The 19527-nt window shown below is 39.3% G+C and overlaps 1 long non-coding RNA gene across 1 annotated transcript in view; it reads right to left on the bottom strand.

The window, feature by feature from the left end:
* Positions 1 to 19194, bottom strand: part of LOC120741430 — a 37811-nt gene extending 18617 nt beyond the window's left edge. Inside the window, exons 1-2 of the long non-coding RNA XR_005697628.1 lie at positions 18237 to 19194; positions 9250 to 9312 (exon numbers count right to left, since the gene is read on the bottom strand). This is a non-coding gene — a long non-coding RNA (uncharacterized LOC120741430). The remainder of the gene's footprint in view (positions 1 to 9249; positions 9313 to 18236) is intronic.
* Between the last annotated feature and the right edge of the window lie 333 nt (positions 19195 to 19527).

Raw genomic sequence — 19527 nt, 5'->3', positions numbered from 1 at the left:
TCCCTTTAATGCCTAAAATGTGAAATAATTGCCAGAAAATTCACATTTTATTGAAAATGGAGCATTCATTGAACCTTCTAACCATTTTCATTTAATTAATTACACTAGTTGTTTAGAAATTAAAGTCTCTGTTCACTCCGCTCTTCTCTGAACTAATATTAGCTGCCACACTTGAAGCAGAATTTAAGCAGATTTTGGCCAATTTGTTAACTTAAAACTGAAATGATTAAACAATAAAGTAATAATAGTTTAACTTTAGTCATACAAGTGACATTTGAAATGATTTATTATCACAACACAGGGTGATAAAACATGTATACACCAGAAGTGATCTGCAGAGATGCGGCGATGAGAGACGATAGAAAGTGAATGATGTTTGACAACTTCAAGCAACTCTGTGCGAGAAAGTGCTGGTGAAATGAACGGGTCTCACGATAAACTCTTCACAACTTCCAGGTGACCAACTAAGAAGACTACCCAATGAGAGTGAAGAATACCAGTGACTGAAATATGATCTGGTAGTAAATACATTTAGAATGTCTGCCAGCGACCAGCCGTCAGCTTCAAACCGATGTGCAATGAGCAAACAGCTTCCAGTGTGTACGTGGCTTTAGAGTTTGGCACCCAGGCTCCAAGCTCATCACTCCCTGCAAATATGATACACATAGAAATTGGGGAGTGATGAGTAAATGTCCACCTAGAGTCAACAGGTGAATGGTGGGGTGGTGAAGGGATTGAAACAGCACGTGGCGATGCAGGGTAACAACACCGACAAGATGTAAGTGGGAGAAATGTGATATTCTGTAGCTTAAATAGATCGCCATATTGGAAGAGTGTGATTGGTATGTGACACGGTGAGAGTGAGGCAAGTCAGTGTGTATGAAGCAGCTCACGTTTCCTGCCTGAACTAGCTCACAGGCTTTGATACAGTTTTATTACTTATTATTACTACTGGTGCAATTATTATTTGACTCACAAGACTTAAAAAAAAATAGGTAAAATGACAGTAAAGTTAAAGGGAAAAGAGCTTGGATGTTAATATGTATTAGAGTAGTACCTATGTAAATAAGTCCATAAATTAAAAAAAAAAAAGATATGATTCTGCAAATAACATTTTAGTTATTAATTCTGTATTATATATCTACATAAACTGATTAATCGGTTTATTAATAAATAAATAAATAAGTAATACATGCTTAAATACTTAAAGTAATACGTACTAAAAAGATGCTTAAATGTCTTGAGCCTAAGGTGATTTTTAACTGTAATGTAAGACAAAGAATGTATGAAAACCTTTGCATTTAACAAACAGCACTAAATATGAAAAAATTGATCTAGATCACTTGTTTCTACATTTAAGTCGTCATTTATCCACTAATCATTTGAGGTGTAATTCACATGTCTTACACGATCACACAATATATGGCCCGTTTTGCTGCATTAAATTCTTAAATTACCAATAAATCACACAAATCTGTAACTGACCATATCATTTAAAGTGTACGCCAAATCAATGCGCCTCCTTTTCAAACCTCTGAGACAAAATGACCTCAAAATCAACTCAAAGGTTATGATGAGTTCTTTTCTGAAAACAAACAAACAAACAAACACAAAAACACACACAAAAGAAGGCTCCAGTGTCTTCTCCTACATTTATCCCATCTCGCCAAGTTTATTTTCTTCCTGGATATTTTTGAATCTTCAATACCGAATAACTACAATAGTACTACAATAGTCCGAGTAGCTGTGCAAATAAGGATCTTTTAAAGTGTTAGACAACTCTCAGCAAACCAATATGCTATTGCAAAGTAAAATAGAGTCTCAAAAATCTAAAACTTATTATCAGTCTACTACCCCTCCCCTCCCCAGTTGTCCAAATGTTCTGTTTACAGGGATTTCAGAAGGGAATGGTTTACAGGGATATGTGAGACACAGAGAATGCCGCCTTGAATTTATCATGTGTAGGAGCTCTTGAATGATAAGGAGAAGTCTACTGCAACTTGTCATTTATTTAGTCACGAAAAATCAAAAGACCACCTTCACATTCAGCATTAAACTGCACCACATCGCTGCAGTCATACTCAGCGTAGCATGCATCTTAGTGATAAGCGTAATCTCTGATTCACAGTGCAAGCTAAATAAGGGCAGATTTCATGGGTCAATGCATTTGTTGTTAGAAAAATATAGTATGTCCCTGAAAAGCAACATGGGGATTTTAATTTTGGCCCAAACACAGATGAAGGGAGAGAAAGAAGCAAGAAAGAAAAAGATCCTCTGTGTATATATCAGACAGTCACATTCACAAACACGCACACACACACACATACACCTTGCCCAGGTCCCCGAAGCTAATTAAAGGGAAGGTAGGCGAGCAGAGATGTGATAACTCTGTGAATCATGTAGAATAGTTGTAATGGGTGACCTTTTTTCTCTCCTCATGCGGCAGGCAGAAATCTCATTTGAGAGCGAGCCATTCCAATTTGCTGCGGCGAAGCAGGTGTCAAAGTCTCAAGCAGGCAGAAAAACATCCCTTGGTGCCTTCTCTTTTGTTTGAGATCATGTGATGCCCTGTGTGAAAATGCAAAGAGCTACAAAGTCTACTGAAACAGGGGTTTGTATTTCAGCTTTAGGTACCTCTTTCATTCGTCTCTTCTTCTCCTGCACTTTGACTTAATGTGAAGAAGCAGAAACAGTGTTTTCTATCTCCATGTTATGTGTATAGAAAGGATTATGTTAGTGATCAGAGCAAACATGAGAATTATAAACACAGTCCATCTTCATTAGGCTGCGGGCCAGATATTACTGGGCTGGACAGCCTGGAATGTTTGGTCGTCCATTTAGCCAAGGGCAGGAGCAGAAGGGCTGCTGTGCAGGGCTCCAACTCCCTTTGATCCTCTGAAAGTGTGTGTGTGTGTGTGTGTGTCTGTGCGCGCGAGAGTGCAATGCAATTTCACAACCCAAGTACACCAGCTGGTCCACGTTAAAGTTCCAAGGTAACCATGGCGCCCTGCGGCTGGTGGAGTGTGTGTGTGTGTGTGTGTATGTTAGTGTGTGTGCGTACGAAAGTGTGTGTGATAACATGTGGTATACGTTTGGATGCGCTCCTCCACCCCCTCGCCCCTTTGGCTTTGACTTTTAAGGAGTTTCAACGCTGAGTTTTTGCCTCTATCAGGTAAACAGGATACGGGTCACTGATAAAACAGTATATACACATAGACAGTCTACCGCCATGAGAGAATATATGTGAATTCCACTTGCCACTGAATTTCTAGGATTGTGTCACCAAAAATAGCTTCCCATGTGTTACCTCAAATGTGTAGAGTCATGTTGAGCTGGGCTGATTTCATAAGTGGTTTGCTTCAGAGTTTATTTAAGTGGCTGGTATTGTTTAAAAAAATACAAATACATACATTGTGAGATATTAGAGTGTTATTACCAGAAAAGCTACAATAACATAAATGGGGTTTCACAGTTGGATGACCACTGTATATCTAGATAATCATATTTTATCATATACACAGTTATAATCAGTTAATAGCTTTAGGATCAGGTGTAGCAGTGTGGTGTGGGGAAGATAATCACTTAGAAATAAGATGCACAATTTGTACTGTGACCTCGAGTCGGTTGTCTACATGCTATGATCAGTTAACACAGTGGTTCCCAAACTTTTTTTGCTAGACCCCCCCTCAAACATTTAGTAAACAATTAAGCAAATACAAGTAATCTGCAATAAATTACAGGTAGTAAGAAAATTAACTCTAACTCTTTTACGCAAGTCCGCACCTACACGGCTATTTTCGAAAACGCAGCTGTTTCGTCCACACGTAAACGGCGTTTCGAATCACCGAAAACTGAGATTTTTTAAAACTCCTTTCTTGCGTTTACGTGTGGACGAGGAATACAGAGTTCGTCATGCAACGTTAAAGGTATGTGCCTTTTTTCACGTCACGCTGTGCGCCACGTTATTGTTTACATGAGACGAATTGCAAAATGGCAGATAGTCAGATTAACAGTATTTTGTCTCTATCTTCAGGTTTTACACGCTTACATATCCACACGCAGTTACTGTCCCTCTATTTAGAAAGGCAGAGGCGTCACGGTGTAATTATATTACATGTAGTTGTTTTTTTTCCTGTGTAATAATATTTAACATTGCTATCAATACATTTTTCAAAAAATGCCTCTCTGTGCAAAATGGGTTCAAAAACATAAACAGCTGTGGGATAATGTTTGTCCGTGATTTAGACAGGGGGAACAAATCGTGGCAGGATCAGCCTGATATTATTTGTATCCCACTGTAACTTTACTATATAAAGAGCTAACATCTCCAAAATGTCAGGAGTAGTTAGTCATTACAACAAGGGTTTGTGAACTAAAAATCAAGAATGTGGGATACTGTTTGTCCGTGATTTGAAGAGCCCAGCGCTGCTCCCGACGAAGGGAAAACCAATTCTGCAGGGGAGACCTACCTTGGCACTTGTGCCGGTGAAGCCAAAGGGAAGATATGCTAAGTCTTTGGCTTAGAATGAAGTTGGTTTGGAAACATATTCAGCGATGCTTCATCTCCTGCTTTGCGTTTGTGGAGGCGCCCCGTGCTAGCAGTGTCCAAGCGTTGTTTTTTTTTTTCCCCTTGCAATGGCTCTAGGGGGCGGGCCCCACACTTTGGGAAGGTCTGAGTTAACAGTGCTGCCTCTACTGTTCTGAGGTTTACTACTCTTCATGCATAAGGCTAACTGAATTCAACAAGAGATAAGCAAATGTTGCATGGGCAATAATAGCTGCTTTCTGACCCTTAGAGAATATCAAGCTAGTATAAAAGATGGAATTAGGTGAGTGGCTTAATCATCAGGTTAAATTATAATGATGCACACTACTCGTGATGGGACTTGGACCTTGAACGCAGCAGCCTACTCTACACCATGTCTACATAGCTCGTTGCTGTAAACTGTATATTCATTCAAAAAAAACAAAAACCCACAACCATCACATATAGATCAAAAATCTAGCATGAGCTACAAAATTATGTAAGATTTAAGTTTACAGTTAATCAAACTTTTGCTGAGCAGTCCTTACCTTTGAGGATATTGTCTGGATGCAGGTAAGGAAATCCCAGAAAACTGATCTGTTCATGTGGACATCACAGCTTTGAGTTCTCCCACTGAGAACTCAACATCCAGATGAACAGAATCAACTTTCTGGGCTTTGAGAATAACCTCTGATCTTCCTCTCCTGACCTCTTTCTTTCATCTTTCTCCATCTCAGATCTCACACATTAATGTTTGTACTTTTTTTTTTTACACCTCTGGGTAAATACAGCATCCATACATTTAGCTAGCAGACAAACTGTCATCCAACGTGTACAGAAACACTTTGTGTGTTTGCTGATATTTTTTGAGCTGTTTGGAAAAGTTATATTTTAAATCATCTGTGACTTCCTACGTTTATTCTCCCTTCTCTGCTGAAGTACAGCACCCACAACTTTACTGACATTTACATTACGAATGCACAACAGGGATGAGAAGGAAAAAAAGACTTGCTAAGGATGTAATGGGAAGACATTACTTTCTTATTACTGAGCAAGTATCTTCTTGTCGGCAGCAGGAAGTACATAAAACATTAACTCAGTCAACAGACAGATTGATAAAAAATATTATCAGATTTTAGTGGATGTGTGTACACTATTAATTAAGATCCCATTCTGTAAGGTATTCTTTTCTACTGCACGCGGCAGTGTGGCTGTGACTTTATCTTTTATCTACTGCACTAGGTGATGGTACTTGTCTAAGGCCTTCTCCACCATACATCATGTCTATAAACGGAGCTAGAGCAGCATTGTATAGATCTCATCTTTCATGTCCTTGCACAAATATTTAAGGTTTAGAGAAGGTCATATTATCTTCTAAATGTTCTGTTTACATAGATAATAATGGGGTCAGTCAAAGTGCCCACAGTAACAAAACTGTATTGGACACTGATAAACAAATGCATACTCATAGCTGAGCTATGCAAAAAACAAAAAACGAAACAACAACCCCTGTTTAGTACAAGTATTGAGACCATTGAAAATCTCAAACCCTAATTTCTCAGAGTATATAAACGGTCCTCGTCATGTTTCCTGTTTCCATATATGTGATCGGTGCCACTGTTGAGCAACCAAAAATGATTCAAAAGGGAAAATGCTGAAAAGACTGGAAGGCAGATAACACTCAACAGTTCTTATAACGCCGCATGACTGCGCATTGTGCTTGACGATCTCTGTTTACACCTGATTGCCTCACCATAGACTAAAATAAGGAGGTTCACAAACTCAGGAAATGTACAAATCTGTGGAAGCTCCACAAACAAATGACCAGAACTCCATAACATACACTGGAAATACATTGTTGAAGAGCAACACAATCCTTTCTTCTCTCTAAGCAACTTTCCAATGAGATGTATATTCAGTTTCAAGTTTAGACCATGATAGAGAGCTGACAATTTTAATGTAGTTTAAAAGGCTGCCTAACCCTACACAGCTGCCATGTTTGTCTTGTGCTTTAGTAACAGTTGTTGGGTTTCATAGGGATACGTCAGCTGTTTGTGACATGTATTGGTTTGAACCTCAAAGAGCTACTTTTGTCTCATTAGTTCTGAAAACTACAGTGAGCATTTGTAACTTTCGGAGCTACATTTGTGTTTTCGTGTATCATGTTGCTTCCTCAGGTATATCACTTCAGCTGACAGAAAAAAAAAACCTTGTGGTCTACCCAAAGGTTGTCACTTTCAAAGCACAAAGTGCACAAACATGCAATAGCCCTCAATCCCTGGAACTGCTGTGACTTTCTGCTTCTTTAAGTAAACAGCCCAAGGCCACTGCCTCTCATATGGCCATGAGCTTCCTACAATGATGAAAGAGCTTTTAGGTTTTCTACATTTTACATTTTAATTGCGCATGTTGCACCTTCACTAGCTTTTTAAATTGTTTTATGAACACGAAACTAGTAAAATCCAGTTCATCAAAGCTATTTTGGCACCACTGAGATCATAATACATGTTCCTAACACATGAAACACCAAAAACAGTTTTAACCAAACTCCTCACTGACATCATGAAGATGTTTAATCTTTTTTTTGAAATGAAAAATTATCCTATCAAGCTGTCCACTGTGGAGAGAAAAATCTAATGAAAATATAGTGCTACATATTGATAATGATATACTGTATCTTTCTATTCCTACCTAATCAGAGGCAGAATACAGTGCAGAGTCTCCCCCCTCTCCTGCCATGACAGCCACAATTCATCACAGCTTTAATTTAGTCTGTTACTGGGGTGTCGATAGGACGCACACTGCCTGGCGACCCTCTTTCACACACACATGCAAGTCCAAGCACACACGCATGCAGGGAACTGCATGTTTACGCATGTTCCATCCACAGCACGCACACTTATGACACTTACGGAGAAGCGTCTACCCCCAGCATTTCATCTTTGTTGCAATAACCGCACGCACAAAAATGTACAGATATACACTGCAGTCCATATCCTTCCATCGTCCAGCAGCGCTATCTGTTATGTGTTTGGATGTGGCCCCTGGCTCAAGGCCCTTCTCCCTCGATATATCATCAGTCATTTGAAGCAATTAAGCACTTCTCAATGAGAATAGCCCGCTTTTCCTTGAGCAAGACGGAGAGGAGCGATTCACAAAGCCATTTTCTACCAAATCCTATTAAAGGTGGGGAAGGGAGGGAGGGGGAAAACGAGGTTGAAGACTTAAAATGGAGGGCTTTTATTTAAGGACTAGGAGGTATTACAGGCCAGATTACTCCTGGCTTATGTTCCTAGTCTGGGAAATTACATTCCCACTTTTTTTGGGGAGTACCAAGGCTTTGGAGTTGAAGATGAGAATCACCTTAAGTCGCTCTTGTTTTTCACTTCTCCACTTCAATGGCTTGTACTTGTTCTTGTTGTTGTGTTTTGCTAGAAAGATTTCTGTTTTTCCACTTTTATTGGCACCTACTGAGCTTTTCGATACCTCTTGGGCTGTGTTTTGGGGGCTAGGGTTTATGTCAATTCTATCCGGTTCTTTCAAGGGAAATTACTTTTTCATTCCAAGATCTAGTCTTAATTATTGATAGCAAGGAAAAGACATGAGCGAAAATTTCATAGGATAAAACCGTTGCGCTTCAATCTCAGCAGGGTTTAAAATCATACACCATATAAACACAGCTGCGAGTCATCATATAAATAAAAACACCAACAGAGAATCTCTGTTTTCATTGTGCTATTCATTCTTTAAGTTTCAGGTTTCCACCGTTAAGTTTTGTGAGATGACCCTATGTTAAATTCACACATGGACATAATCATTTTAACTAAGTGAACTTAATTGTTTAAAACACAAGTCATGACCTATAATTTCCCTAAACTTCGTCTGGGGGCTAAATATACATTAAAATGCTTTGCTCGTGTTACATTAACAGTACATAAACAACAATAAACTCACACACGGTGATCTTAAAAGGATTCAAAACAATGAAGTACAGATGTTTCGACAGTTTCATGTATCTGAGATATTTTTGTGAAAAACAACAATAACCCCCAGCTGCGTTAATTACCACTAAGTTAAGATAAAATCTAACGGCCACATCAGAACTGATCACTACACATCTGGACTGGAGTGACTTGAGTCCTTTATTGTGAAAAACCTGGGGTCTATTGGGAAATTATATGACATGGTAATTGAACAGTTTGCCACCATGAAGGACAAGAAAATGACTTTCATACTAGAGCGTGTAAAATGTTACTCTCCTCCTCTATCTGTGGCTTCACTGAGAATAATACAAGGGAAACAAAATGTGGCGCTCAGATGTTGAGTAAATTCCTTATTTGGTTAAATCAAAAGGGTTCAACCAAACTGTTTCATTGCTAATTAATTATTTCCCAGTGATTAGACTGCTCCCTATGTCTCCCTACAAGAACGTGTCAAAAATCATTAAAATGTTTAACATATTTAACAGAGTCTTATCTTGACCAACCATCAAAATTGAAAATACAATTGTTTCCAATTATATTAAACAGAGGTCTTGTTATGCTTTTAGTATGTTAACAAGTGTGGTAGGTATGAAGGAAAGGTCTTGCATTTATTTTAAAATAAAGTGAAAATTCGTTTGACTTTCTGCCACAGAAAATGCAAATAAGTATGTGCTTCCTTTTTAAACTTTTTTTGTATCCTAGTAGGTTATAAACTTTGCAAAAGACTGTATGTATCCTAACCTTGCACATTGATGATCTTCGTCCGGTGTCGACAAATGAACCACTTCTCTTGAGGGTTGAATTCTGAAAAAAAAAACAACCCACAAACACATACAAAAGTAACTAGTTTAATTTCCATAAGATTGCACATTATACCTGTTTGTCTCTCTCTCTGTCTTTTTATTGACTTTGGCTAATTAAAATGTGCCCCACCCACTAGTCAACAGTTCAGTGGTTTGATATCTAGCTCCTCCATCGCATTTGTCAGAGTGTCCTTGAGCAAGCTACAATGCCCCAATGCTTGCATTCGTGTGTAGATGGATGAATTTGGCTTGTAGTGTAAAAAAGTACATGCAGAGGTGAGAGGAAAGTAAGAGTACAAAAGCACAATATAAAATAAATAAAAAATACTATTAATGCTATTTACCTTTTTTTAACTACTTCTTTAACTTCTCCAGTAACAAGCCCATAGTATTCCAAGATCTGGTCATCTCTGTCAGGACGGTACCCTCAGTCTGATGCCATATGGTATGTGACCACAATTTATAACCTCCACTGATCTCAGAGATTTTGTAAAATCATTATTTTCTCCGTGGATCAACCTTTGTGCAACCAAAGCTTTCTTCCCTCCAATTTTGGTTTTTCTAACTCACGGCACATTTGCTATTGTACTCGCAGCCAAGGCAGCCTGTCTTCACCTTGACAAAAGGGTCGAAATTTTTCAAAACACTGAAATAATATGCATGAGGGCATGCACATCACAGTATGTACGAGACCACTGATGTATATGAACACGGGCATATGTATGTGCAAACTCTCCGTACTGTATATGTGCGCTCCCCCTTGCCAAACTGTAAAACAGGTTTGGGGTTTATTTTTGTTGTGTGAAAGCAAGGCTCAGTACTGCTAAAACCCACATCTGCAAAGAATAGACCTACTCATTTGGCGTTAATCAAAACAGCCTGACTTTATTCATGTAACTGCAGTGATCTGCAGGCCTCTGGCAAGAGCAGAGAGAAAGAAAACACAGATGTGTGCACATTATACACACACACAGACTTGCACACACACACACACACACACATTTGAATAAAAGGTCAAATAGCTTTATCAATAACTGTGGAAAATGTGTTTTGTGAGAAGAAGGAGCAGCTGATCTGACAGTGGCCACCGCCCTGATGAATAACCGCCAGGAGAATCAATAGGAAAGAGGAGTTGAGGTGGAGTGGGGGAACGTTTTGTCATCCAACGGTACACTCCAATATCTAAGCTCATCCATCAAAGGCAGCAATGGCACTTCGTCCTCCGCTTTAATTGAAAGCACACTGAAACAAGTTATTTACATGACGGGATGGATTTGAACGGGTGCACGTCAACTGGCAGCTTTGCTGTTATGTGCTTGCTAAATGTTTGTTTCATGAGCTGCGAGCTGACGCTTCACTGTCTGCGAGCACGGTTGACTGTCAGCTAACAATGGAAATGCAGACAAATAGTCAAACATCAAGTCTGACACAAAAGCTGTTTTTTGTTTGTTTGTTTGTTTGTTTGCTTTAATAGGTATACGGCTCCTATACACCCGTCTTGACTATCAAAAAGCCGCCTTCACGAAATGGCAGCGTGCAAAATCCTGACAAATGGGTCACCATAAAACAGCAAAATGTATTTGAAAAATGACGATAATTTGAAATCCACACAAAAAAGGCAACCAGGCATCTTTTTCACTGGAGGTTTTCAAATATATCCCCTTTGGCAGCATATATGGACTGAATTTAAGTTGGCTGGCTTTGGCATTAAAGATACTGAAGGAATTTAATTGAATTTGAATTTACATATGCCATAAGCTAAACGACATCAAATTTGATTATTTGTGACTTTCAGTTTATTTGGGCTTTTTGAATATAAGCTCATATATTTTGAACATCTGCCTTTCCCTGCCTATGATCTCTTGCATACTCACCAAATAACAATTCATTAACTGTGCTACATATTTCTAATCATATCACAGTTATACCTGTGTGTGAGGATGAAGACGTGTGCATTCCCATGGAGAGTTTTCTCTCAGTAGATCTAGAATCAGTGAAAGACAGCAGATTTCTTTCTCCTTTGGGTTCATTCCATAAATGGAGTATCAGATGCTGGTGGCAGTTTAAGAAAAAATAACCCTCACAGCCTTACCAGTTGCTGCTTCTTCTCATCTTGAGTTTAGTAAAAACTTGCTTGCATTGCCAACATATGAAGAGTTAGCTGGTTAGATAAGTCAAAACAGTCCTAAATATTTCAGCCTCCGTATGTAGAGCGGGCAGGAATGCCAACATTTTTCCAAAACCCTGTCAAAATCATCCTTTTCAAAGTTGTGGGAGGTCCAAGCAAGTGATGTACCGCTCTGTATCATATTTGCCCTGGGTGACCCAGTCTGAACTCCAGATGCTACTGTGTGTCACCATGTCACAACCAGAGCCAAAAAGGCCAGGGGGAGGAGAGCCTGTCTGCCTGGAAGCCAGTTAACATCTGTCGAGCATATTCACATGTGTAGCAGACATACAGAGAGGCTCTTCAGACCACACTGAGTTTACACTACACGGGATCCAGCGCCATAGAGACCGAAAATGTTGGAACCAAAACAGAGGCTGTTTTTAGAGTTTCAGCAGACACAGCCAAGGCCAGACAAGCAACGCCAACACTCATTCACACCACGAGAAACCCAATTTCCCCCCAAAAGCAAAACTGATTTTTGCTTTAATCCTGGTGCCATAAATGGTCTTGCCAACTGATTTATATACAATATTCAAGCAAATGGCTTGTTCTTACAATCTCGTGTTGTGAACATGTTTAGCTGGCACTGGCCCTATTATGAGAAAATGCAGATTGGGATAGTTATACAGAAGAGCCAGACTTGCCTGTTAGCAGGGGGTCTAAGGGAAAAAGAGTCATACTTTGAGTCTTCTTTCTTTCCTTTTACGCTTCCAAGCCAATTAAATAAAGCATGGGTTGAAATATTCCACAGCTCTGGCTCTTTGGGAACTAGTATTTATAGATAAAACAGATGCTTCTGGCAAATGTAAAGGACTGAAATTTACATCCACTTCATTCCAAAATTTTCTAAATACTCTTTCCGGTTATTGTCTGCATCCACGCTGGGTCCTGGAGAGAGAGGAGGAATTGGGAATGTACTGGGAAACCGCAACGAAGCAGGCCAGCCAAGTTCAACAGGGAGTTCAAGGCTAAATCGATGCATATTTCCCTTTTAGTGGTGATAAGTCTAGCCAAATGTACACTCGTCCCTCCGCACAGAATCTCAACCTAAATTAAATAGTGATTAGAGGAGCCTCTTCCATTGGTGGGTATAAATTTCACAAAAGATTATTTGCCTGCTTTGCTATCCCACAAATTCATAGGACTGAATTTCTACCGGCTGCCCAAATTCATTGTCAAAGTTTTAGCAGGGTATGGCTCAGAGCCACTGTTTGTCTAAGGCTGCTGCACTCGAAGGCCTTTGCAGACTACACGAGAAAAGCTTGGCCAGGTCTTCTAAATGTGTTTTCGCTGAAGTGTCCAGGTATATTTTTTCTACAGTCAGAGCTCTAAAGCTGTCTTGGCCCGCTTTGGCTCTGTACATGTGTTAATGCTGAGGAGGTTCGTTCATTTTAGCACCACATTTGATAGTATGTTGACATGTGAAACTCTGGCCAACTCTGCATCCCCCATAGGCCAATGTGCATTGTTCTGGTTTCAGCTGCCTCTGGAGTTCACGGTATGTTTGAACATGCTGTCCAGCCAACATCTTTAAACAATAAAACTGCTGTCTGTACAAATTCACTACTGAAACTACTTGTCTGAAAGAAGAAAAAAAAAAGACTTAGTAATTGGTTTTATGGGTGCGAAGCACTTATTTACATTAAGTGAAAAATATAATGCTGATATTCGTAAAGAATTCAAGAGTTGGAAAAATGAGAACCAGTGTTTTGGAGGTTATCTGCACTCATCATTGAAACGCATTTGTTTGGCCTCAGGGTTTGTGGGGTAAATGAGCCTTGACGATTATTTTCATAAAAAGCAATAAAGACCAGTAATTATAAAAATGCCAATAAGAATTCATCTTTGAAAAATCTATAAAGCTATTAAGTCTGTAATTAAAAAGATGAGTGGCTAAGTCTGAGAAAATTGCATTTTCCTGCACAAGCGACTGTGAAGCCTCATCTCATGTTTGTTTTGCAAATTCCTCAACAAAAACATTAACTTTGAAATATTAATCTGATCTGTGGTATTGATAGGAATCTCCCATTAAAGGCAGAGGCCTGTACTTCATACACATACGCTTCATTAGCTACACCTCGGTTGCAGATCCAAAGGGTCATTAAGCCTCCATCTTGGCAATTACACACACGCCGACACAGATACACCCACTCACGTGCACACAAGAACACAAAAAGAAGTGGTCATTGCACTTTTCAACCTGAGAAACCGTGTAAAGGTAGTCCTTATCCATTAGACATGGTCTCTGTAATAAGCAAGTGTTATTGGCACGCAAACGCCTTTTTGACAGTGAATAAATTACAGCTTTACTCACACAGTCAGGTGGATGAGAAATTAAACAAAAACCTGTAAAACCTGAACTCTTCAACAGTACAGTGAGGGTCTACTTTAGCTCTCTCATGTGGAAGGGTGGTACTTTGTTGGTGCAGTTTAGGTCCTCTTAGAGAGGGTCACTGCAAACATATTCTTTTTCTTTCTGTGATGAAATATCTTTATTCATATTGCACCAAAGGGGTCACTGAATGGTTTGATAAGTATAAAAATATCTCAGTCATATGCTTTGGATCCACTTATCAACCAATATTTTGGACTGATGCGTGACCACCAACCTCAAAATAACAGAGTATCTTTTGGAAGAATGGCGTTAACAGTGGTTGAGGTAAAACCTCTGTATTTACATTCATGAAGGCGTCTCTTGATTGCAGACAACAAAAGGCCGACTCTACTTTGGCGCGTCCTGGACTTGGTTAGATGTTGGGAAAGAGTTTTTTTATACCAAGAATTCTGCAATCATCAACTTTAGCTGTCCGGTCTGTTCTTAGGGGCCTTTTGGTATTGCTGAACTCGCTATAGTCCTTATCTTTAAGATTGTGTAAGATTTTCAATATGGGCGGTTCTTTGTTATACAAATGCTATACGCATTGTCTCCACCTGTAGAATAAAAAAAAATCTAATAAACAATACATCCTAATGAACTAGCTGTACTGGAGTTACAAGAAGTCTTGCAAGGCCAGATCTGAATTATAAATGTTTACTTCTCGTTTTCCAGGACTCCTCTCTCATCTCCAACCGCTGCACAACGTCTTGTTTGAATGGAGTGCGTTTGTGTGTACCTACATCTCCCTCTCATCCTAATGTTTTGATCCAGGGTGTGTGTTCACAGTGGACATTAGGCAATCTCTCAAACCAGTAATGGGCTTTGATTCCCCAGGGTTGCAGTGAGATGGCCACTTCTTACATTAGCCAGTCAGGTATGACAGCGCCACGGCTTGCCTTCCCCTCGGCCAGCCGGGATAAATAATAAATGAAAGTGGTATTTCAGTCCTCCAAATCATCCGCAGGGTCAAGACTCCCTTCTCGCAGTGAACTTTGTAAGATGCGCCGAAGCGCAGCGAGATGCTAAAGGTTAGCGTCTTGGACAAGACAATCGTGCATTCGGCCTGCAAGCACAAGTAGTTTATAAACATCCACCACAAAATCCACCCCCCTAGTTGTTGGTGAGGAACTTCTTTTCCTGCTCCCTGTCTCCTCCCCCTACCTCTGTGGGAGGATGGGGAGACACATGAAGAGGAAAAGTTAGCATTCTCACAGAGCATACATCTGCTGCTAAGCTGGCATTTTGTATTGATTTTTCCTGAAGCCTGTAATTTTGAAAGCTTGTAACAGAAGATGAAGTAAATATCATTTTATTTGCTCAAATGGTTTCAGATTGGATTGGATTGAGATGAAAATGGTGGAGACAGGCAAATCTAGATGAGAAAGCAGCAATTTCACATAATTGTCTTCAGACCTGGTGCCAGAATATATTACCGCTGTTCTAAAACTGTCAAGCCAAAGACCTAGAAATGGACTGGAGTAAGTGAAGGCACTTATTCTTCAAGTCTCTGACATATTTAACTCTCTGCTGACGATGTTCAGTGTGATGTGGTTGCATTTATCCTTTTGTGAAGAGTTCCCTTACTTCAGCTTAAAGTATCAGTTACTCCAATGCAAATTACATCCTTGACACTCACAGAGACTGTGTCAGACCAAGTCTGCAGTGGACTCCGAAGGCAACGTAGGAATCTGACATCAGATGTCGGATTAGAGTCAGATCAGTTTACATGTAGAAACAAAAAACCTCACAGACTAAAACTGGATCGCGTCTGTGTCCCATTCACATGTATCTCTGAAACAACAAATTGTCTCTTAATTTTTTGGTGTGTTGCTGTTTTTCATCTCAGCAAAGCTGACTTCCAAAGCACGACCTTTCACAAATCTCCCTCTGTGCCAGCAAGTGGCAGAGCTGAGTTAATGACTACTGTTTATAACCCCATCTCAGACAGCCATTCTGTTCATTTTTCTATTTACCCTGGAAGGTGAAGTTAACCTTCTTCAGCTCATTGTAGCCAGAGGAGAATGGCAGAGATTAGTGTATTGGTCATGGTGAAGTGAGCATAAAGTACATGACAGGACCCAACTGCATGGACAAGTATGGTTGTTCCCTACAAGGTAGCTGCAACTAGACTCGAGAATTTGTCTTGCAGGATTTATAAAGATGCATACATTTAAAATGCTTTTTAATGTTTCTTTCTGCATATTGCAGCAACAATTTGATCAATAAATTTTGCACATTAAAACAAGTAGACAGCTTTTTGTTCCTGCCTGCTGTGATATTACCCGACAAAAGCACTCATCTCCTCCAGAGTTTTCCTTTTCTGTCTGTCTTCATCCACCCATCCTTGTGTTCATCTATCCATCAATCAAGTGGGCTACTCAAGCCAGAAACTCATCAGAACAAAGCAATCAGCTTTGTGCGTCAGTCCTCTTTTCATTAAAGGCACATACAAACCACTGTGCGCAAAGTGTGTATGTGTGCGTACGTGCTTGAGTGTGTGCAGCGCGAGTGCTTATTTGACGAGGTCAGCTAATTATTTGGCCAGACTAATGAAGGTCAGCGTGTTTATCTGTCTTTGTGCTGATGGTCTGTACCTGATTGAGATAAGTACTCCCTCTTCAACCTTCCTGTCATTTGTCATCTTGATTAAGGGACCTTAAAGAATTGAACGGTGCACCTTTATTTAAGACATCTCATACTTTACCTTCATATATTCTTTAACATCATGTTTGTCTTTGCACTCAATGCCTTCAATTTTCTATACATGAACTGTTGAAGGGTCATGATGTTAAACTGCACAATTTAAAAGGAAATACAAGGACCATGGCGATACTCATATTATTCTCATTATAAAATGCTGTAAAAAAAATTGCCCTCTTCAAACAGACATTTGTACACTAAATGAAACTCACCACTAGATTTTTGGTTGTGTCTACTGGTCATACCATTTTCTTGTCACTCATTCAAAGAACTACATTGTCGTGAAAATCCAGGGAAGAGATCTAAAATACATGGACTGCAATTATCTATAATGAAAAGGAACTCTGATGCCAAAGGTATTGTCCATATATATACAGGCTTGTCACAATTGAAAGTGTGTGCACAGAATGGTGCTATTATCATGATGGATGGACCACACCAAATTAGGTAGATTTGATAATAACTTAAATTACATATCCACTTACCTGGATGCTTGATGAACTGAAAGCGACATTGTCTATTATTCTTGTATCATGCATGATTAGCATTCTGTATGAATATGTCGTGGCTGCCTTAGCTGTCGCTCATTCCAAATCGTATGCAGGCAATTGTAAGCGTGAGCAGTGGGTTATTGTAACAGACGCAGAGGAGATCTTGACTCTTGTCAGCGCCAGACGTTTAGAGAAGGACAATTGTGACTGAAAGGTTCCATGACTAATTAGATATCCATGTGGAAATAAAGTGGAAAAAATATAGAATTATTATTTTCATGTGGCAAGATAAAGTGGTAAATATGTACATTAATAAACTAGTGGCGCATATAGCTACTACATATCGGGGATAAAGTGTCATACCACTGTAAATTGTGAAGATCTGTCCAATCGCTTATGGGCTAAAGGTGTGTTAAACCAAACTTATATTTACAATATGTTTATGTGACATGACTGAACGTGGTGTGATTTTTTAATTTTTTTAAATTAAGATACATCAGACTAGGGTCATCCCCTTAGGGAACTGATTGCATTCAGAGGACATATATTGTATCATCCCTGGTCATTAATAGTTCAGATTTCTGATCAGTTTTAAAATTTGCATAATGTCACACAAATCTGTCTTTTGCTATGATTTTTAGGAATCACAAACAGATGTGTTATTGAGGCAAAAGGGCAAGCAACATGACCTAATAATTATCCAGAAAACCAGCAATAACACTTCTAAATTCCAAAACAATCATCTCAAATTGTTAAAATCATAGCCTGTCAGACTACAGGCAAGGTGAATGTTTAAAAAGAGAATAGCACAATTGAGCTTTTTTTTTTTTTCATGTAAATCTTCACATTTACTTGAAATATCAGTTCACAGAAAACAAATTAGTCACTGTTTCCTCAGGTGGTCTGTTAGTGTATCCAAACACGTTCAAGAAAACACAATTATCCTTCAAACTTTAAGCGCTCATTCTTATGGTGCATACAACGTAATAAGCATGCTGATGTTGAATAATTTCCAAATTAGTGCAAAAGATTGGGGGCTTGTTTTTTGGAAGTAGCAAACACTATAAACATTTTTCAAGTTAAATTTATTCATAGAGGGCTTCTGGCAGTCCACATACATGTATTTCTATATTTTTGATATTGAACAATTACAAAAAAATAAGAAAAATAATTCGGCAAAGTCCTACCAGGTGGAAGTCCAGGGTGAAGGCTGGGGGCATGCCGAAGAGATTATATATTTTTGTTGGCTTGGGAACGCCCTGGTATTCCCCCAGAAGAGCTGGTGGAGGTGGGCAGACAGAGGTAAGTCTGGGATTCGGCTCTTGTCCTCACAGCCCACACCTGGATAAGTGACAGAAAATTAATGGATGGATGGATGGATGGATGGACGGAGTTCCCACATACAATTAGCTACTGTGAACCATTGGTGTGATCTGCATTTTGTTGAATTATGTTGCATAAATATTCTGATATAAAATAAACTTTACTTCAAAAAACCATTTCACCTAGCCTGTGATACATAATACAAACACCCAAATATTTATATTTTCCATAAAGATGATGGCAGTCTGTTATCCAAAATTGGTCTTTTATTGAGACAATTAAAAAGAAAAAAATCTGTGAAGGAATGAATCCAAACAATTCTTCACATCTGTCCTAGTCTCTGTCTGGCTACCTCTGCAAGCCCCAGTTCCTAGGCCTCAGCATCTCTAACAAGCAGCGGATACAGCGCTGGATTACTGTAGGCGTTAAATCAATAGCTGCTGGTCTCCCAGGCACAGCTATAGATTATGAATCAGTGTTGGTGAACAGAGCGCCATGGTGGCGAAAGGGAGTAAGGAGACAGAGAGGGGCTGAGGGAGAGAGAGAACGAGAGAGAGAGGAAGAAGAGGGGGGAAATACTGATTGGTTGACATCAAAATGATGCATGGTGGTGTCATTTCACCAAAATATACTGGTTTTGAATGACAGTTGTAAATTATCCTTTGTAATTTTGCAACATGGTTAAGTATACAATCACCAGGAAATGAATAATTATGCATTGCATGTATTGAGTTTCAAACTGTCACTTAAGAATAGGGAATCTTATATCACGTACACATAATTGAGCCATACAGGTAATCAGGAATTTGACTCATAATTGAAAGTAAAGAACAACATTTAAGATGAATATTGATTTAACCTTTGCCTTTCTGAGATCTGCGTAATGAATGCAATCTCAAGTTCATGGAGTTCTCCACATACTTAAAATAACAGCAACAATAATTTGTAATTTAACACAGAAACATAGAAGACATGAGGTTTTGTGCACATGTCTGCCAATATCTATATAACTGATCTATGGCCACAGAGCCCATTAACCTGGCTGAACCTGGTAATCTCTGCAGCGAGCACCAATGTTTCCAGTCTTCAGTTTAATTCAAGGCCCTCTGAGTGCTGTTTACAGATGGTATCTAAGTGGCTTGATTCAACTGCCAA

This window comes from Simochromis diagramma, unplaced genomic scaffold (assembly GCF_900408965.1).
Source record: "Simochromis diagramma unplaced genomic scaffold, fSimDia1.1 OVJJ01000602.1, whole genome shotgun sequence".
NCBI lineage: Eukaryota > Metazoa > Chordata > Actinopteri > Cichliformes > Cichlidae > Simochromis > Simochromis diagramma.
Note: the sequence above shows the minus strand (reverse complement) of the source record. Positions and strands in the feature narration are given on the sequence as shown.